At 34.5% G+C, this 6,405-nt stretch overlaps 1 long non-coding RNA gene across 1 annotated transcript; it reads left to right on the plus strand.

Moving 5' to 3' along the window:
- LOC143051086 (uncharacterized) lies at positions 1–2,371 on the plus strand. Its single transcript, XR_012970586.1, has 3 exons — positions 1–137; positions 1,543–1,894; positions 2,310–2,371. It is a non-coding gene; the product is annotated as an uncharacterized LOC143051086 (long non-coding RNA).
- The last annotated feature ends 4,034 nt before the right edge of the window (positions 2,372–6,405 follow it).

Here is a 6,405-nt window from a genome sequence, read left to right on the forward strand (position 1 = left end):
CAGTATCCTAAGCGACATCACGTGAGAAGTAACGAGAATGCGTGCACGCTTTCACTTTTCGAACTGTTTTCGAGCAGGACAGATCGTTTATCTGTCCTCTCTTGTCATTTGTTGGAGCACGTGGCAATTCAATAGATGTAAGTTTTTTAAATTTAATTAATGTTTATAGAAGGTTTATGTTTACCCGAGGAGGGATTTTTAGTAGTGTTATAAAACCTGAGGAGGGTTTTTTCTCAATTTCAATTGTTTATTTTAGTCTTAATTTGAACCCGAGGAGGGTGTATTTTCTTTTGAGTTTAATTTGAACAAGAGGATGGTGTATACTTTGCGTTTAGTTTATTTTGAACCCGAGAGGGGTTTCTTTCCATAATGTTGGTTTTGAATTAATCCCGAGGAGGGTTTCTTTCTTTATTTTTGGTTCTTATTTAAACCCGAGGAGGGTGTTTATGTTTTAGTTAGTTTAATCGGAAGAGATTGTGTTCATTTGGTCCATTCAACCTGAGGAAGGTCTCTGTTTTAATTTTATCTTTACTTTTTTATAAGAGGGTTAAAATTTTCACCCGTGGAGGGTTGTTCGTCTTATTAATTTTGTTTTACTTGAGGCTGGTATATCAGAAGTGCATATTTGCCAAAGATAATATTAACATTTTGTCCCTCTGGTTGTTTAATAGGAAGGTATTTAATTTGAACAGTTTTTCAATTTGTAAGCGTGGGAATAATTACATGGGTATGTTTGGGTGTTTTGTATGTACGATACAAGTTCATATTCATCGTTTTAATTTACGGCCGGGTTGTTCGAGTTATTGGTACTTTTAGCACCCGGGTTTTGGATTGTTTTAACCGAGGTTTTATGTTGGAAGTTCGGACAAATCTATATAGTTTAACAAATTTGCATGCCTTAAATTTTCCGAGAACACCTTCATGGTAATTGTAGGAATTGCTTTGGGTTGTATATTTGCCATTTGAATTTTTTTTTTGGTTGTATTTCGCTTAAAATGGTTTTGTTCGTACGATACGATAAATTTTAAGATTCAACGCCTTGTGTGCGGGCGCGGGGTGTGTTCGAGTTACTGGTACTTTTAATTGCAATAGCTTATTATCTATGGTTAAGTTCGGATAAATACATAATTTTACGAATTTGTCTGTTAATTTTTGGAGCACACCTTTCATAGTAACTGTAGTGATGACCTTGAGTTGTATATTTGCCTTTTTATTAACTATAAACAGAAGATACACTTTTACTATGGAATGTTCATTCATTAAATTGTGTAGTGAAATGTACATCACTTGTCACATATGTACTTTAATAACCGGTTTTCGTGACCGACATTTAAATATAACGCTAATCAGTTTCATTGGGTTTACAACCAAACTTTTATTTAATGGGTGTTCATTTGAATTGTTTAATAGTTTGATATTAAAAAAAAAATAAAAAAAAAAAAAATACAAAAATGATGGATAAATTTTTGTAGGAAAAGATATTTTACATGTGTTATTGGTTTTGAATGATGTGTTATTTTTATTTTCTAAATTATTTTCCAGATGTCTCACCTGGTTTTAAAGCCTAAGCACACGTTGATCGGCAAGAGCCTTTTGCCTATGATTCTCAAGTTTAAGTTGGCGGATGACATTGATCCAGAGAATTTAGCCAGGCTGAAAAGCACTTATCCTCTGACAAAGTATAGTGTAGATGAGCTGGTGGCAGAGTTTGTAAAGATCACGGGAGATGAGTTGAAAAATGTGATGCTGCTGGCGGGTAAAGACCTTGATTTGGATAATTCAAGGCTGTTACTGCACTAAACCATTCTCTTTGCAAATCTGATTGGAGCACCTAAGGGTTCAAGCTTAACCGACCCTAGGCCTCAGGCCGGTTCTTCAACTTTTGTTCCTCAAGGTAGTTTTAAGTCTAAATTGGCATGTTTATAGATTTTATTAGGGTTATATAAATTAGACAATTTATTGGTTTTCTTTTTAGATATATTTATTTCGCACAATTCTTCTCTGGCTATCATTGCATTTTAAGAAAATCAATATTGCAAATAATTTATGTATAGATTGTGGAATTCAACTTTTTTCATTGTTATTGAAAAACGGACCAGAATAAGTTTCCTGAGAAAAACGTTGATCAAATATTTTGAGGAAAAGAATATTCTCTGTGTGTAATGACCGGCTACTTAGAAATAAAACGTCCTAATATATTGCTGTACTTCATCTTGATCTTAATTTGGCTTTGGAAATTATTTCATCTATACTTATTGATATTAATTGTATTGTAGAACCTTTTGGTGATATTGGTTTCTATTTTGTAGCAGGCCCTTCTGGACTGCAAGCATTAGGGAGTGGCAGTGGAAGTGGCACAGAAACTGCAAGTGGTAATGTTGCTGTGACCATACATGTTGAGCTTTTTCAGCGAGTGGCATGAAAGTAGATCAGATAGTACCAATATTGACGTGGTGATCGACGAATTTGGTCTGGATGATAAAGGTGCTACTCCTGGAGCCCTAGGACCTGCTAAAGAATACAGCCAAATGCCAACAGGTATGTTACCGATAAGTGCATGCTACTAGCATCAGAATGAATTAGAATCCGTTTATACTTTTATTTATTATAAGTATTTGTGGTTAGAAAGTTCCCCTGTATTTCCCTATCAGAAACATTCCACAACTGCAAAAGAAATCTTTCACTTTAACCTACTTTGAAGTTTTATCCTTCACAAATTGCATTCCACCTGCCATTAGAATTTGAAAGGCATTGATAGTTTTATGATGACCTGGTCGATTTTACTTTAGGTGCATTGGAATGGAAAATGCATTGTATTATATTTAACGTCGCCGACTTTCATATTTGGTTTTACTTGGTAAACTTCCCCACTGGCACCGTAAATGCATTTAATGTTTATTTGAGCTGTCCTTGAAGACTCCGTGTTCTTCTTCAAATTTCTATCACAGTCCATCGATGCTCCTAACATTACAGTAGGTTTTAAGAGACATTCCGCAATTTCGATTGCAAGTAACAATAACAATCTAAACCAAGAAGTAAAAGACTAAAAAAAAAACAAAGGACATTTACATCAACAGTTTTAAAAAAATAAAGAAGAAACAACACTAACTCCACTAAAACCTGCGAGTGAAATCAGGTGCTCCGGAAGGGTGAGCATTTCCTGCTCCGTATACGACCCCCGTCCCCCTTGTGTTATTTCTTTGTTAAGTTCGGTAATGAAGAAAGGTTATTTTGACTGAGGAAGAATATCAGATATAATTTCGGACACACTTTTGTCATGATGGGGACCGTAACATGTCTTGAGTGATGACCTTAATTTGATGATTCATAGCCCTGTTTTACCAACTTTTTGAAAAAGCAGTATTCCTCGTTCAACAAAATCAACGTACTTTGAGTTGATTCTCAAGTAACGTATCAATGCCACTGCTGGTGGACGTTTCGTCACCGAAGGTATCACCAGCCCAGTAGTCAGCACTTCGGTGTTGACATGAATATCAATAATATGGTCATTTTTATAAATTTTCTGTTTACAAAACTTTGAATTTTTCGAAAAACTAAGGATTTTCTCACCCCCGGGAGTAGATTACCTCAGCCGTATTTGGCACAATTTTTTGGAATGTTTGGTCCTCAATGCTCTTCTACTTGTATTGTTTGGCTTTTTAACTGTTTTATATGATTTTGTCTGAGCGTCACTGCTGAGTCTTATGTAGACGAAACGCGCGTCTGGCGTATTAAATTATAATCCTGGTACCTTTCTGGTACCTTTGATAACTATTGAGACACATATACTCCATATGATGGTCCACCAAGGGTGACTGGGGAATAGAAACATGGTCACTTTGTCTTCTCCCGACCGGCAGTAAAACTCTTGCCGAAGGTGGGCGTCCGTTTGGCTGTGCGGGATGTACTAGTATCATGTTCGCAGTCACGTCCGGTCAAAATGGGGACGTTAAATCCGATGCCTCGTGTATAGAGAGTGCCACGCTCTTTGCACGTAAAGAACCCTTGCAACAACTCTTTGAGGGGTCCATATGTTGCCTGTTGCAAGGCAAAATTTCTGTCCCTATCCAATATACCCTCATTTTCCAGTGGCAGTTCAAATTTCCCCGACCAATATCCCAGATGTCCTCTATTGTGACTAGACCTACCTCTTGTATTTATTGTGAACTTGTTCTCGTCCCAGATATGCATGAATTATTTGCCACTGGACGTTACAATCAATCAATCAATATGCTGGTGCAAAAAAAAGGGATGTGGTGTGATTGTAATGCACATGAACATTGTATCTGAGAGACAAGCCTAACACAAAACCAAAGAACCACGAACAGAGGTCAATTGAACTCTGTCACACTCTACAACAAACAACTATTCTGTTCACTGAAAATTATGTACATGTACATGAATATAGAAATAATCATGTCAATACAAATTTATTTTCCAAGTTTGATTACTTCCTGTTAATATGAAAAGTTTAATAATGGACTCTAAATGACTAAAAAGTGTAGCAGCCAGTCGGGAATGCACTTTTATTTCAAAGCTCTTTTGATGCTGAATTTCATTTGCTGTTAAGATTTATATAAGTAGTAAACCTTAAACAATTGCCATCACATTTAAAAACGCAATCACAGTAAACCTTGACACAACGCAAGAAAAAATAGAAGATACACATTTCGTTTAATATTTGTTTTCAAACGTTTTCAGCTAATTCTGCCAAAAAATCATCATCAGAACTAAATAATTCAACTCCATCATCAGCTGCAGCTTTGTACTCATACTCAATTGTGTCACTATCACTGTCATGTGGCACAGTTTCAACATTTTCTATCAAAGATTCAATTTGCAGAACTTCACAATCCCCACAGGAACAGTTATGCTATTGTTTCAGGAAAAAGGGAGAAGGTTTGGATCCATTAAAACGTTTAATCCCGCTGCAAATGTTTGCACCTGTCCTAAGTCAGGAGTCTGATGTACAGTAGTTGTCGTTTGTTTATGTAATAAATATGACCCATTAGAAACTATAGAAAAAGATATAACAAATTATTATGCTGAGAGGGGTCACATAGTTCTATGTGGAGACTTAAATGCAAGGACTGGGTCAGAATTAGATTTTATAGAAAATGATACATATGATCCATTTGCAATGGACGATGAAGAATATGAATATGATATTGGGTTACAGAAAAGGAATAGTTGTGATAATAAAGTTGATGCTAGAGGCAAGCAATTACTTCAACTATGTATTACTTTAAAACTCAGAATACTGAATGGCCGTATGTTGGGTGATTCAAATGGTAATTTTACTTGTTTTAAACCTAATGGCACAAGTGTGGTAGATTATATTATTATGTCGGAAGATTTGATTCAACATACTTTGAATTGTAAAGTATCAAATTTTATTCCCTGTTTTTCAGATTGCCATTGTAAGGTATCATGTATGCTGCTTGCCTCATATTGTCCTGTTTTTATAAATAAGAATGAAAGTACTCAAAATTTTCCTGGTAAATTTAAATGGACCGACTGCTCAAAGGAAAAATTTCAGGATGCTCTATGTCACCCATCTTGTAAACTTGATATTAATGCTTTTCTAACTAACAATTATCAAGATAAATCAAACATAAACTCTGCTGCTACTGACCTGCAGAATATTATTATTAAAGCAGCAAAAATGTCACTCAAATTCAAATCTAATAAATATAAAAAGAAAACTATTAATAAGAAAAAATGGTATGATCAAGATCTTTACAATAAAAGGAGAGAATTAAACATTAAGGCTAAGCATATGTCTGAAAATCCATATAATATTAATATTAGAAATAACTATTTTAAACATTATAGAGAATTCAAAAAGTTAAAAAAATATAAAAGAAAGGAGTTTAAATCAAAAATTGTTAAACAGCTTGATAATCTACTAACTAAGAATCCAAAGGAATACTGGAACCTTGTAAATAAACTAAAGGAGAAACTAGGGACACCCCAGAAACTTCTATAAATAACTCCACATGGACAAAATACTTCCAAGATTTAAATTCTCTATCTGATACCAATAAATCAAAAATAAACCTATTAAATAACATGCTTGTTGATTTAGAAAAAGAGAACATGTCAAATGTATTAGACTATAAAGTGACTAATCAAGAAATATTTAAAGCAATTACCAACTTAAAACCTGGAAAGGCATGTGGTCTGGACCTGATACTAAACGACATGCTTAAAGCTGGACAAACAGCCCTTATAGGCTGCATTAATAAACTTTTTAATTTGATATTTGCTCATAGTACATATCCAAAGCTATGGTGTGAAGGATACTGTATACCTATACATAAATCAGGAGATATAAATAACCCTGAAAATTACAGAGGTATAGCTATAAATTCTTGTATTGGAAAGTTATTTAATGTTGTGTTA

Source organism: Mytilus galloprovincialis, chromosome 11 (genome assembly GCF_965363235.1).
Source record: "Mytilus galloprovincialis chromosome 11, xbMytGall1.hap1.1, whole genome shotgun sequence".
Taxonomy (NCBI): Eukaryota; Metazoa; Mollusca; class Bivalvia; order Mytilida; family Mytilidae; genus Mytilus; species Mytilus galloprovincialis.